Genomic DNA, 16482 nt, shown 5'->3' on the forward strand with positions numbered 1-16482 from the left:
TCATGTGGTCCTGGTAGAACTTTTCCTAGGCGGCTGGATCTAGAGTGCCTGCTGCTGAGATCAAGGATGTGCTGCTGGGATTGAACTGTGGTGCAATGCTAGGATTAAGGCTGCCCCACCCTGTGAGTGTAGCCTGGATAACATTCAAAGGAGAGAAAGAGGATCATTTGCCACTTACTTGCTGCTTGCTGCTTTTGCTGCCTTCTGCCCGTCATAAACTGTTTCCCCTCTGCAATGCCATTTTGCCTGGAGCCAGCCAACTACAAACTGAAACCTCACAAACTGTGAGCCAAAATAAACCTTTTTTTTTTAAAAGTTTGGTTGTTGGGCATTTTGTCTCAGCAACAAGTAAAAGAAACTAATACCCTACTCGCTGCCCTTTGAAATCCTCTTTCTCAATTTTCCATTTTAAATCTTCAAGGTTGTGCTCATTTATTATCTTTTCCTGAAAACCTTTAATTGTTCAGATATGCAACATTTCCTTAATCAGAATCCCAGTTAATGTCTCAGATGAATTCACTGTAGGCATGTGGAAATTCTTCCACCCAGTTAGACTCCAGGGAAGAAAATACAGAAAGCCAATTCCAAGATCTCTCTTATGAAAAATAATGTAGCAAAATGAATGTCAAACTAACGATTAAGCAGGGGAGCTGCTGCTTATTGAAGGTCATTGTTTCATCTCTGCCTGTCCATTTAAGGCCCTTAGTAGTAAACAGAATGTGAGTAGCTTTCATGTTCCTTAAGGAGTTAATCCCGTCAGATAATTTAATTATTAGATCATAGTTTCAGCGCTTTATTTATTATTCTTTGGAGAGGCTGTAAATTGTGTCATGTGAAAAATTTGGTCCAAAATGAGGTTCAGCAATATTTTCTTTCTTTCCTCTGAATAACTCATCCTATCCCAATCACAGCACTTGGTGGTAGAGTGCACAACACAGAAAACAGAAGAATACATAGGGAAAGTACGCTGAGACTACAAATTTTACTGAAAGATTTTTGGAGGATATGTATATTTTTTTCTTAAAGGGATTGGCCATACAAATGAACCAATAAATTAAATTTCTCTTTCTGGCACACACCAATCCTCAATCTCATGGTTTTACAGTTAGTTCCTTTGCAAGCTAAAGAGCAGAACCCTCCTACATGGCCAAGTTTTAAGAGAATTTTATACTTTTGTGATTTCACAAATATTTTGGTTACTTGTGCTATACTGCATTAAAGTGAAAGCATTCATAACTCTGATCCTAAAACAGAAAAATGATATCAATAGACAGCTGTGACAGATGAGCAAAGACTGGTGGTGGTTTTGAAAAATTTGTGATAAATGAATCTATATGTAATCTCAGAAGTTAAGGTTTATCTTTTCTGCTCATCACTAATTAACCGTGTGTGTGTGTGTGTGTGTGTGTGTGTGAGAGAGAGAGAGAGAGAGACACACACACACACAGAGGGAGAGAGAGAGAGAGAGAGAGAGAGAGAGAGAGAGAGAGAGAGAGAAGAAAAGGACTGTATTCAATTTCAGTTCTCTTGTAACAAAATTACCTTAAGGTTTGGGTAATAGGATTTCTATTTTCTACTTCTTTTATCTCAAGTTACGATCATTTCACTTGCAACAAGAAACACATGGTTGAACAAATAGGATCTTTGAAGCATATGTTTAAAACCAATGAGAACATGCAACGACATAAACAAAATTCAGAATAATTTTGAGTCACTTGTGTTTTTGATAAAAAATAGTATTAATGTTGATATGACGTGAATTTAAGAAAAGATGGCTGTGATCCCTAGTTAGGAATCCATGCATCCCACTGTTAGTAATTGAACCAGACAAAAAGAATATTTTAGTATATACTCAATATAATATTTAGACCATGTAGACCTACAGGGAGAAGGCACCATCAAAGAAGAAAGTGGATCCTTATTAGCCACTAACTGTAAGGTACTGGTGTTACTCCTTACCTGACACTAACGTGGTCAGCAGGTTGATTTTCCCAACCCCCAGAACTGTGAAAAATAAATATCTGCCATGCATAAATGGTTGAAGTCTGTCATTATATTAACTTGCAACTGATTGATGATGAAATAAATCATTGAAGATGATAGATGAGCATTTTGGTGGACACTTCATTGGGAATGCTGACTAGGACAGATGTTGATGAGGTCACACATCACCAAGGCACACAGAGAAAGTGCAAAGCCACAGCCTGTGACTCCCGGGCTTCTTCAGGTCCGCAGGAGTTTCATCCTCTGAGTTTTACTTTTGATTGTTTTAGAGAGTACAGTGGATTACATGAAGAGCTTGATTTCTCTTATATGAGAAACCCAAACTATAAAGAGGGAAATAAACGATATTATATATGGAGTACGAAGATACATCTTTCTCAAATGAGAAGGGAATTAAGAGATGAAGTGAGCTGGAGAAAGGGAGGGAGGACAGTAGTGAAAAAGAAATGAAGATGTGTTATGTACACATACCAACTCCACAAGGAATGTAAGTAACATGTACTGGGAAGATGCACTAATAAAAAGAATAGTTACACATGTATTTTTGAATGCAAGTCTTTTAAGAACAAGTCATCAGGAAATGAGTGGATGTTAGCAAAGACCTCATCTTCCTCTACATCACTTCCTTCCCTAATGAGAAGGAGTAAATCTAGAGAATAAATTTGCTTTTGTAAGGAGAGAAACGAAGGAGATTACACAATTTGCTTGAGTATAACCTTGATACCAGCTAGTTTAAAATATTTCAGTAAACAGAAATTATAATTTCTGACTAAATTTTACAATTTTCTTTTGAGAATGTCTGTGATGATAGAAAAGAAATAGTCTAACACTTCTTTTCTCCTCTGTTTTAAAGATGTAAAAGAACCCAGAGAGAGCAGTTGAATCCAAAGCAACATGGTGGTAAGATTTCAGGCTCAATTGTGAATTCATCAACTGCCCTTACACACATAGAATGGAGAGACTGAAGGAGTGATCAGGAGAGGAGAGCTAGAGAAATGGGACAGAATTGGTGGGGGGGGGTAGGGGGCAGAGAGAGACAGAGAGAGAGAGAGAGAGAGAGAGAGAGAGAGAGAGAGAGAGAGAGAAAGACAGAGATTATATCAGGCCAGAAAGAGATATAGAGACAGCTGACATCACCTGCCCCTTCTGAATCCTAAGTACTTGGATGGTTAAACAGTAATGCTGGGGAAACTTCACCTGAGCACCAATCTGGATTCTTTGTCTCTTTTTCTCCTCTACATCCATTGTCAGCCCTGATAGCAGCACAAGGGAAATGCATTTGTACTGGATGTATTGGGATGAGTCTTTCTGGCTGAATTCAGAAAGTTATTACGCATTCCAATGGTTGGTATATTTAAGTAGTTTAGACACATTTTTGACAAATATGTGTATTTTAGTTACCATTGTCCTTACGTGCTCCTTCCTCTTAGGGGCATTTGGGAATTCACTGTGTATATTTATTTTCTGAAAAACTTTCAATAACTAGTTTTAAGAAATGTATAACCACAACAGGAAACGAGTCTCTCATCCACAAAACACAGAGCATAGGTCCAAGTTCTTCCTATCCTACTCACAGGGCAAAGGTACCCCGGGATACTAACTTCAGAATGAAAATGATACCAACGTACTTTTCAGATCATAGCTTATTCTCAGTTGTGGGCAATTTTTGCACATGGGAATTACTGCAGCTGTTGTGAATATTTTGATAATAGACTGAATGTGTTAAAGTAAATAGAGTCAAATGAAAGAGAAATATGACATAGATACACATTAACTATTTTAAAAAATTCACCAATGAGTTTTAAAAAAATGAATTATGAATATTTTGAATTTTAGATAAAATAAGTCAGATTTTAAAAAATATAGCACATTAGTGTTCATATTCTTAAACAGCTATACCATTTTTAATTTTAATAGCATTTTATTGTGGCATGGATGTGTCCTTGATTATGCTAAACTGGTTTGAAGGAATAAATATTGTTTTAAATAAGTAACAAAATGAACATCTTTCCCAGCTAAGTCTAACCATTTCACAATATATATACACCAAATCACCATGTTATAAGCCTTAAATTTATTCAAATTTGGCAATTAAGGTAATCACATAAATATATTTTATGGTTTAGAATCTGACAATCTATTCTCTGGTTACTGAAAGGGAGACACTCTGCTATTTCTGTGGTATGTGTTTTAGAATTCCATTTTAAGGGTTCATTTTTGATAACTACTGTCAGGGTGCTAAATGCTTGTTTTGAATTTTTTCCATCATCTCTCTGCTTTTTGGTAATTCAGTTGTGTGAAGATTTTCATTCTGTCCTGGAAAATTTTTTTCATTTTCAAACTTCTGTAGGGGTGCAGAGCTAACAAGGCCCTCAACAGTATTTGTAACTTTGTGGAGTGGAAATTGTGGAATTACTGGAGGTGGGTTGACTTTCAAGAATGATCAAAGACCATGAAGATATGTGTTAAGCTTGAAAGCCAAGGGTTTCTTTCCATTCAGAGGCTACAAGAGGATTTCTGATTAGTAATCACCTAAAGAATATTTCTGATTACTATTTCATGACAATGTAACCTTTATGCTGCATATTAATCTACATTAAATTGTTCCAGTTTGCCAAAACAAAGTAAAAACAAACACCGCAGTACATTTTACTTTTCTATTCACTAAATGAGCAGGGAACAAAAGAAATAAATCTGTTTCTCTCCTTCCCAGGTCTTATAGGCCACTCTTTGTGTAACCCCTCACTTCTTGGAGTATCATTTTGCCATGAAGAAGGGTTCATTCTTCATACAGTCTGGTTTATAAGCAAAATTTCTATAGCTTGTTCTCCAAAAAAGAAACATAAATCTGTTCTGAGACTAGAGAAGAAACAAGAGAATTTGAAATCAGAAATGATCACATTAGTTCTCTCCCAGAGTGTATAATGGCTATAAACTATAAAATACAAGATTGCCAGGTAAAATACAAGATCCCTGCTGGGTGTGGTGGCGCATGCCTTTAATTCTAGTACTTGGAAGTGAAGGCAAGAGAATCATTGCAAGTTTGAGACCAGCTTGGGCTACAAAGGGGGCTCAAGATCAGCCTGAACTGCATTGTGAGACCCTGTCCCAAATAGACAAAAACATAAACAAAACAACAACCCCCATCCCCACCCTGCACCCCCCAAAAGCCCCACCAAGATGCCCAATGCTATGTTAAAGCCCTACTTCAGATTCCACATTTGGGGCTGCACATTTCAGGGGATGTTTATGTCACCTGAAAAATTGGAAATCTGTTCACCAATGTATATTAGGTGATCCCTTGGGACTGTTGTACCCCAAAAATGAGACCCTGAGATATACAAAAAATGGGGCAAGATGTCTTTTTAAAGAAAAAGGAGTGCTTTATTTAAGTTGGCACCAGTGACACAGTGCAGTTGAAGTTTGCAAAGCTGTGTAACCAGGTAAAGATTTTATCAGGCTTGTACAGGGAAAAACCACAAAGTTAGGGGGTGGGTTGAGGAAGACTTTTGTTCCCTTTTCCCTTGAGGACAGAGTTTCTCGCTTAGTCAGTTGCCTTGAGGAAATTTTTGCAGCTGGTGGACAGTTGTCCAGGAACAACTGTCTTTCACAAAAGGGGGACAAAGGTTGAGAGAAATATAGGTAACTCGAGGTCGAGGTCAACTGATTCCAGGAACAATTGTCCCTCGCAAAGGAAACAAAGGTTAACACAGCAAACAGGTTACCAGGGTGATGGCGCATACGGAATAGTATGGTGGCATTTTGGTTAATTTACAACATTGTGGTCAGTTGCTTCAGGGTGGTCAGCTGTGAGAAACAGCTGCTTTAGCAAAGGGAGTCACAAGGTAATTAGGGCAAATAACTAGGGCAACGGCGAGTATAGACCAGGATGACAGAGTACAACAGGGATAAGGGTTAGTTCAATAGGGCTAAGAACTCATGAATAAGACTCATGATTATAAAAGGGACCCCAGAGAACTGTTTTGTCACCTTTTCACCAGTGAGGTTACATTGTGAAGATAGGCCTCCATGGACAATGAATTTTCCTAGTCTTCAGAGTTATGAAAAATAGATTTACTTTTTTGAGAAGCCACCCACTTTATGGTATTTTATTACAGCATCTCAGATGAGTGAAGATATCTTACTAACTTTGAATTGCTGGTAAACAATACTTTCTTTGTAATGTTTTTATTTGCCAGATTTGACAATCCTGCCATGAATCCTATGTTCAAAAGATGCTTCTCTCTGCAATAACATTTCATTTCACTGACTTTCATTTCATCCACAGATTTTAGACCTAATCATCTTGTCAGATGGAACCATCCTGTACTTTTATGAGACTAACCCAGAACCATTTTCTCATCATATCTACATAACAATTCTCAAAACCTATCTTATGCACCTCTGGTTTTCAGATGCAGAGACTAAGTCAAGATCATTTGAAAAGTCCAGAGGCAGAATTTGGACTTATGTCTCAGCTTCTCATCCAATGGTCTCCTTTCCACAAACTCATTCTTCCAAGAGTGTGTGATAATTGATTAATCCTATACTATCGTTAGAGGGATAGGGGTAGAGAGACGGGGAGAGGAAGAAACAGAAAGAGATTTTAAAATAAAATTATATAACATTCTCTATTTGATAATATTGCACTCTAAAATGATCAGTTCCCTTTGTGTAATGGGTGATTCACTGTGTCAACTTGAGAAGTATAAAAGTTTAACTAGGTGGCTCGGCAGGGGGCCAGGGTCTTCACTTCCTGAACCTATGTAAGAGGAGGGCACAGAGGTGGTGTGAGTGCTACACCCAACCTGGGGAGGGCTAGTGTAGCCTGCTTACAAAATAAGGGAGGAAAAGAGACTTGCTCCCCACCTGTCTGCTTTTGTTGCTTTTGCAGTCTGCTGCCGCCTCTCATCATGACACCCTGCCTTGGACCCAGCTCATTACGGACTGAAACCTCCATAAATGTGAGCTAAATAAAACTTTCCTTCCCTAATTTTGGATGTTGGGTATTTTGTCTCAGCAATGACAGAAGAGTAACACTTTGAGACATTTTGAGCACTCAAATATTTTTGAATTGACGCAATAAAATCATCTATGGAGAGATCCACCAGGCCCCTGAAAACACCTTAAAATTTTACAATGTATTTTGACACCCACCAGAAATATTCAGCGGCATAAAAACTTTGGTGTAGGAATTATAGAAAATGAGTATTATTTAACAGTGAACATTTATGTGAGTAAATTTTTAAGGTTTCCTATCCCCATTCTAACAAATGTTGATACACGTGTATACATTTTTCCCCATTAAATCAGTTTCATATATTTTTTTTAATTTTGTTTTTACTTTCATGTAGCTTGTTCTATTGAATTTTAGATTTTGTGGTATTGATCTATTTTCCTTTCATAGTTTCTGGGAATAATGGAAATTGTACAATGTTAGTATGATATAATCCTCATGCTATCTATTCATAAAACTTTTCTAGATGATTAGTGAGCCTAACAGGGCATGTGGCAATGTCTAAGGCTGTTTTCATGTTGGCTACTCCTTTGATTTAACTGTCTTTGTAGATAGGGACATTAATAGTATCATTAGCAGTAGTAACTTCTGAGCAAATAATATTTTAATGTGAAAAATAGTCCAGCATAATCTTTGTCATTTTGTTAATTATTGGCTACTCAAAATGTCACATCGTCAAAGGGTGGAATAAGTAAAGGATAACCTGTGTGTGGCTCATTTTGGCACCATGGAGTAGAAAAGCCTGTAAGGGGTTGATATATATGTGGGAATTCAATTTCCTACTCCCTGCATTTACTGGTGGAAAACCCAAACTTTATATACTTTTTCTCCTTCAAGGTGAAGTTATTGAGTCTATTTTCAGTTAAATTCTTAGTGCTTTATTCAGCAGACAAGTTTCTTTTCTTCCCTGGGAATAGATGACATGTACAGCTATAGTCTAACTTTAGTGAACAAACCCAAGGCTTCAGGGACAGGAAAACCACTGAGAAACAGGCAAGGAGAAGCTAGCTAGAGGGGAAGTAGTCAAAGTTTAGGAGACAGCATTTGCGAGGAAAATATAGAAATTGGGACTTTAAATCCTTTTTGATGGTGGAAAATTATGACCTTCTTTGTTCAAAGGAAAATGAAAGCTTTACAAGCTCCTTGGACATCAAATAGCATTTTGATACTCAGTTCTTCAATGCTGGACAAATGTCCTGTGTAAATTTCCTTTGAAATCTATATAAGATATAAAACTCAAGTCTAAAAATGTTCTTAGCATAAATAAATTTATAGGCTCCCAGCTATGGAAAAACCTGAAAATAGATCAAATGTGACCCTTCTGTACCTCAGATTGCCCCGCATCTCTCCAAGATATTTTGACATTTTTATTTAAATAAAGAAGCTGTGGCTAAAAAGGGGCAATAAGTACAGATTCAAATGAACAAAATTGATGAGGTGGAAATGGGAGTACTTGAAGTAATCATAATGCTTTAAGCAAGGTTTTCTAATGCTAACTAATTACTTCCACAAAATAAAGCACCAAATGAGTTTGGTGAGTTGTAAAGGCGAGACTTTAAAGACCCCAAATAAGATCCAGTTTTAAACAAGAGTGATGTGGAAAAATCAATCAATTTCCACACAAGCTGCTGTATGTCTAAGTGACTAAATAAATTCAACTATCAGTTGAGTTTACAATTTAATTACAGGTAAAAATTAAACTCACATCATAAAAGAACCATATTCAATCTCATTTGCTTTCCTAACAAATTCAATTCCTAAGAGACACAAGAAATTTCCCAGGACTGAAAATAAATTATCTTTCTTTTCTAATGTGATTTTTAATTTGTTTCCACAGCACAATATTTACATCTGTTTAGCACCTGTAGTATGAGATATCTGTGTGCTCATTGGGAATGTGGTCCCCAGAAATGGCAGATTAGTGGACTCTATGAGTTCTAATTCAGAAATATCACTCTAGGCTCTCATAAGACCTAAAATTTCTATCACCAATTCCTCTCTGTGGTTAATGCATAAAAAGGTTTTGATTTTTCCCTGCCTGTGTGACAGCATACTCATAGTATATGTTATTGCCAACAAATCATTACAAAAATTGAAACCAAATGATTATTTTTGTCTCAGTGGTGCATTCAGCAAAGATCTGTGTCATTACCATTTGTAAGCTTCTAAGGTATCTAGCACTTTCTCTCCAGACTGACTCTTTCAACATCTGAGTTCATAAGACCCTGACAGGTCTCAGAAAAGCCAATACTAATTCAGGGGATGGAAGTTTTATCAACAAAATTACACTCTTTCTGAATTTTATTGTAAGTCTTAAGTTTTAATATCCCTGAGGTTTTTATAACTTAAATTAATTATGTATTGTTATGTCTTTATTTTGAGTTTCTGTGGACAGACCTTTTGGCTATGAAGCTTTGATAGATCATGGACAGGCTAGAAAGTTTATTTCTCGAAGAGGTGGAAGAGAAAATGCACGGTGGGTAGTAGGAGTGGAAATGAATTTCACAAGCCAAACTTGTCCTTTTATATGCACCTATTCATGGTATATAATTTAAAACATGCCCCACTGACATTGTTGTGTGTCCAACAGTGTCTGTTGTTTGAGTGTACTCTTCTTTTAGAGTTAGGATATTGTTGATCATTTGTATTGAAAAAATCATGAAGTGAATTTGACAATGCTATAATGATGCATTCATTTTGGTCATCTTGATATGCACTATTCTCTGTTATAGCAGATGCAGGGTTTCCACTTAATAAATAATAATTTATACTAAAATAAAAAAGACTCTAGGTGGATTTTAGCCAAACCAGCCTTCTAGTCAGCCTAGTCTTTTCCTCTAATACTTTTTGTCACCTCTCTCCTAAACAACCCAGAATCTTTGATTGGTCTGTCCAACCATTTAGGGCAGAGCTGTATGAAAAAGGTTTGCTATTGAATGGTAGGGTGTGGTAATAGCTTCATCTTTCTAACTTTCACTTTCTTCATCCATAAACTCACACCTACTAGATTTCTTCACATAAATGTCATAGGATCAAAATAAGTAAGGCCTGAAAATCACAAAGAATGGACCAAATTAAAGTTTCTCTTTTGCCTTTCACTCATTTACAGTAATTCTATTAATGATAATAGTTAAACATTGAAACATGAAACAGTCTACTGTATTTTCAAACACAGCTGCACCAACTTCTCCCATATTCTGTGGCATCATTCTAATGCTGGTTCCTTCAACAGGTAAAGTCTAGTTTTCACAAACTTCAACATTACTGGTATTGTGACTTTCTCTGACCAGCTGAATATGCAGAGGACTTCCAAATCTAGGTCATATGAACCTTTGTAGGTTTTTTAAAAAACATCCTCTGGGGACTATTTTTCTGAGCTCATCATTCAGTAAAAACAGCTGAGACAAAGTCCACATAGAAGAAGAGGCCCAGGTGGGCCAACTATTTCTGCAGAATCACACCTTCTGTCAATTTTCCAGCAGACTTCCCACATGAGTGAACTCAAGTGAGACAAACCAAGAGCCTGCCTGAGCAACAGCTAGAATATCAACAAATAGCCACTTTTTATGGTCTTAAGTCTTAAGGTTCTATGACAGTTTGTTTTGTAGCAGGAGATAACTTATAAAATAATTTGACATTAGCAGTAAACAATAGAGAATATTCATCTTATAAACCCATGTTGTAATTTCAAAGATATAAAAATTGTATTACAATCTTACATGTTTTTCAAATTATGTTTCATTGAGGGATGGCATATGAAAACATGATAATTTGTGAGAGTGCTTATCTATCTGTGATACTTAATAGGAAAAATGCGATAGTTAATGTCTAAAAATTTGAACATTTACATATGTTAATTCATTTAATATGTACAATAACTATGTGATATGTACTGCTACTACACTTAACTTTGCATAAAAGGAACTTAAGACTTTGACACAATAATAGCTTTATGCAAGGTCACATAGATAGCAGAGTTGGAATTACAATTTAAGTATACTGTGTTTTGACCATACCCTTAATTTGTGCCCAGTGTGGGCTTAAGATATTATTGCAACTGCGGACAGATTGAGAGTGTAACTCAGTGCTAGTGCATATTTTTTGTATGGATGAGGACCTGGAATCAATTCTCAGTACTGATATATTTTTTTTAAAAAAGGAATTACATAGAAAATTTCCCACCAATTTCTGTAGGTAATGTGCAGAAGATTGATTTTTATAATTAAATATGAAGATTAGGTCATATTAGTCCACTACACTCCTTAACATTCCTGCTGCATTTTCCCAGATACAGATATATGACTTTTCTAGTTATTTTCAACATCAGTCAAACTTTGCTTAAGGTAATGCATATGGAGAGCTTTATATTTATTTGAAAGAAGCAAGCTATGGTGAACATTTGTTTTTGCTAAAGATTGAAATTAATTCTAAATAGTATTATCATATTCATTTATTTTGTTCCCAAACACTTAGAAAACATATAAAATGTATTGTATTACTTTGTCTGAATCATAATTTATTGCTTGTTTTCATCAAGAATACGTTTTTACTTCTATCTGAATATGTGAATTGTGTTGGAATTCAATTTCTTGTATTTCTGTTTTAGACAGTTGATTTCAGCACCATGGAGAGAACTCATCCTATCTAAACTGGTGATTCCAGAATACCCACCTGATGGCTGCCAAACAAAGAAATCCACTCATTCTTTTTTAAAGGAAGAACAAAAACGCCTGCCCCTCCCACAAAACACCCTCTCAAATAAATACAGATTTCAGAAACCACTAAAGATCATTTGAATTATAATCTTCCGAATGGAGGATCAAGAACATGGAGTATGATCTAATGCTAATTCTAAGTTTCAGTGATTTATGGAATGCTTGACCCATGCACTGGTTTTATCAATGGGTGTTGGCACACTCCTTTATCTCTACAGTTCCTCTGAGATTGTGAGGTCCTATGGGAGGCTATTATTCTTCAATGAATTGATATATCTAAAAGCAAAAATAGTAAAGGAAATTATTCTGAGCAACTGTTAAATGTTTTGCCTCTGAATTGAAGGGTTTTATATTTGTCATTTTCTGTTAGCTTAGGGAGTTAAATTCTGTGTGTTATACCTCTAAATGAAAACCTATTCCTGAATATACTGAGAATTCAGTGTGAAGATGAACGGTTCATGAATAATTAATAAAGTGGAGATTAATAGAAGAGGACTGCAAATGACCAATTTAAAATAACTATATGCTTAACTGTGAAAACTAACAGCTAAATGAAATTTCAAATGTATATTAAATATATATTTAAGTTACAAATATAAATTTAATTATATATAAATAATTTTTGTGACCTATAAATCAAATAAGGTAGCTTGGAAATTTCTAATATATGCAAAGCTTCAATAAAATGTGAGTCTTTTAGTGCTTCTGTGGATTTTGTGAAGACTGGTGTCTGGTTTACTCACATCTATTTTTTACTACCTTCTCTTATTTGCCTCAACTTTATAGATTAGAAATATAAATACTTATTTTCCCAATTTTCTTTGGTACGTTGTGGTACAATGACACTGTGCTAAACAATAGATGAATTTTGGAAGACTATTAAACAATAACCATAGTGGGCAGGTGTACAAGAAAATGTCTGTGGATAAGAAGGTAGAGTTGCACTAGGGACCTTCCTTATCAGCTTCCAGTGGTTTTGAATGTATACCAAATCTTTGGAACAATGGCTGGGAAAGGCCAAGGAGCTCACAGATACACAGCTATGATATTTTTAGGTGACTGAACAAATACATGCAGCTGTCTACCTACAGACCTACTGTTTTGTGAGAAAAATAAACTTTCATTTGTTTTGACTGCTTTTAAATAGGACTTTTTTTCACTTGCAAAATTCCTAATACAGTGAGATTCTAAGTTGATGAAATGTTTTGGGAGGACAACTTGATATAATCAAATTTTAAAATAGGCTCAGCATTAGTTTCCAATTTAATGTTTGGAGGGTGGAAATTTATCCTAAAGAACTAATAATCAACCATATGCACAAAATTATTCATAGAAAAACAGTTACTTCAGAATTCTTTGAAATAGCATATGTTTGGAGATAAAAATGTTCACATTAATGAAAATTATTAAGTATAACATTATTTTGCAACCATAGACAGAGAAACCTTACACTTACAAACACAGGATTATCAAAATATAGTGTAGATAAAAATGTATCAAAGAATAATACATACAATATAGGCTCATTTTGAAATATATATATATATATAAAACATCGAGATTTGATTGTTTTGCAGGATATATGAGAGATTTTCAGTTATTCTTATCCATCTTAAGAATCTTTTGAATCTTGGCCAATGGGCCTATATTTACATATAAAGATGCTGATAAGTTTACATGTATGAATATAAACTACTGCAGGTGCAGCTACAAACACCAATAAACCCAGTTACCAAGAGGCTGAAACAGGAAGTTCACAAGTTAGAGGCCAGTCTGAGTACTTTAGCAAAGCTTGGCCTCAAAAAGTAAAAAAGGCTGGAGATGGAATATAGCTCAATGGTAGAGCGCTTCTTGTTTGGTTGCTTGTCTTATGAAACATGTACAAGTATATATATATATATATATATATATATACACATAAATACTTGATAACAGCTTAAATATTTACTTTTCAAAGAGACTTTGATTTCAAATAGTAATGAAAGGAGTTGACTGGAATTATAATAAAACAGGACAGAAATATCTGTAAAATCTCTTTATACAGTGGAGGTGGTCACCACTTCAGCAATTTCTAAAGCTAGCCTTTTCCTCATGAATGGTTTTTGGAGTTAAAGTGGCAAAAGATGGATGTATTAATCAGCTTTCAGTCACTGTGACAAAACATATGAAAATGATGATTTAAAGGAGAAACTGTTTATGGTGGCTTATGGTTTCAGAGGTCCCAGTCCATACTCCAGCCAGTTCAATTGATTTTAGGCCTGCAGCAATGCAGAGATCATGGCTGAAGGGCACGGTGGAGGAGAGCTGCTCCTCTCATGGTGGTCCAGAAAGAGGGCAGAGCATGGCCAAGAAGGGGCTAGGGACAAAATATACCCTGAAAGCACCTTAGCTACTGTCAATCTTATCCAATTAGGCTCCCCATCACAACAAGGCCACTGAGCTATGAATTCATCAGTAGATACTGCATCGATGTGGTTACAGCCCACAAGACCCAATGAACTCCCAAAGACCCATCAACTGGCAAATAAGACCAACACAATGAGCCTTTTAGGGGGCATTTTAAGTAACAACCATTACAATGGATCTCCAGATGAAAGTGAAGCCCTCATGAACTTTATAATAAAAAAACTTACATACCATTAATTCTGATTTGATCCATGAAGACAACTTAGAAATTTCTAAGGATTATCCTGAACTATTCTCTTAGTACTTCTGGACTGCACAGTTTCTGAGTTAGAATAGAATAATCATTTTCATTGACCAAAGATTTTGAAAACTACAAATGTTATTTGGAGCTAAAAATTAATTTTTCACTTGTAAATGATTGCTATGTCTAATTGATTAGATGTTTTATAGTTTAATAGTTCACATTTGATGGCTGTTTAATACTCTTGATGAAGTCAATTTTATGGAATGAATCTACTGCTTTCCACCTATTCTAAAAACTATTAATGTGTGTTTATTCTTTTCCATATTCCCACAATCCTCTCCCATCTTTCCCCTACTTGTTTCTCCTCCTCTCATCTTTTCTCTCCTCTCCTCTCCTCTTCTCTCCTCTCCTCTCCTCTCCTCTCCTCTCCTCTCCTCTCCTCTCCTCTCCTCTCCTCTCCTCTCCTCTCTCCTCTCCTCTCCTCTCCTCTCCTCTCCTCTCCTGTCTTCTCCTCCTTCTCTTTTGTTCTTGCTAGATTAGTTTTTTTTTTTAAATCTACCACTGGCTGTATGAGAACAGATAAGTGGAGGAAGGATAGAAACTATTAGTGGAATGAATTATTCTAAAGAGACAGGATAGATGAATAGTGTAGCTTCATATTAGGTATCACAGCTAACATTTACAGAGCACCACTTATATGTCTCCAGCATGACAATCTTCAAGATACAATTTTCTCATTTAATCTTTCAACCAAATATAAGTAATATACTATTACTTCTTCCAATTTACTAATATAGTAACTGCTGCCTAGGAAAATTATTTAATTTCCCTAAATTCAATCCCAGGTCTCTGTGACTTCAAAATTCAACTGTTAATTTTTATCACATGTCAATTTTTAATCCATGTAGTCTCCATGGTCTTAACATGACATATATAGTGTGGGTCTCTGCATATGTCCATTACTGACAGGGACATTTTTATGTTCTTCAGCACTAAACAGGAAGGTCAAGGAGTAGACTAGATATCAAATATGTATATGTTTATATATATACATATATATATTTACTGAATGAGTAAATCAATCAATAAGTACACATATGAATAAAATGCTCATGATCTAAATATAAAGTTGAATTAACTCATTTTTCTTCTCCAAACCTGATCACTTCTCAGGGCGGTATTAAATGGTATCCTTCTTTGGGTATATGATAGAAAGTATTTTAAGTTTCTTGAGTAAGATAATTTTTCAATTTGAGAAAATATTTTCTATTTCTTTGGGGGAAATAGTCACAAAACAAAACAAAACAAAACAAAACAAAACAAAACAAAACAAGACAAACAACAAAAAACAACCTGGAGCCTAACTGAATTTCCCATCTATGAGTGGAGAAAATCCAAGTGGAACAGTGCTTGCAAACATCCTGAAACAGGGTGCTCCTCTTTGCTTCCTCTATTCACTGGGTCATAAAGAAAGGTGCTAACAATGCTGACTTTGAGGAACTCCCAAGACAGCTTTCCAGATGACCTCTTGGTCCCAAGAGGCTGTTACCCTGAAAAGCTTAAGTACCACAGAGAGAGAGAGAGAGAGAGAGAAGTGAGTGTGGGAAACTTCCTCCCTTGATTGGTGCATTATTCTTAGAAGTGCTGATGTAGACTGTCCTGACAGAGAGGGAGGGGTGAGAGCCTCCAAATGCATCTAAGGAACCAAATGGAACAAATTGGACTTTTAGAATTAACTCCAAATTCTCAAACTGAAGACAATAACAACTTCTATATGCATTAAAAAATGAGAAGAAAGCCTGGCATCTGCATTTGTTTACACATGTAGAGACCAGGGGTAGTGCTTACCTTTAATCTAACTAATCCTCTGCTATCATCAGATTAAGTTTAAATCAGAATAGGAAACTTAGTATGACAACATCTCAAATAAAATAAAATAAAATAACCCAATTTTTAAAAAGTGGCTAGAAAATGTAGCTGAATATTTAAGAGCCCCTGTATTCTACTCCTACACTAAAAAAAAAAAAAAAAAAAAAAAAAAAAAAAGGGAAGGAAAGAAAACCCTTATCCTCTTGACACTTGTATTCTGATATATT

This window comes from Cavia porcellus, unplaced genomic scaffold, assembly GCF_034190915.1.
Source record: "Cavia porcellus strain 051 isolate PalLab524CR breed Dunkin Hartley unplaced genomic scaffold, mCavPor4.1 scaffold_19, whole genome shotgun sequence".
Lineage (NCBI taxonomy): Eukaryota > Metazoa > Chordata > Mammalia > Rodentia > Caviidae > Cavia > Cavia porcellus.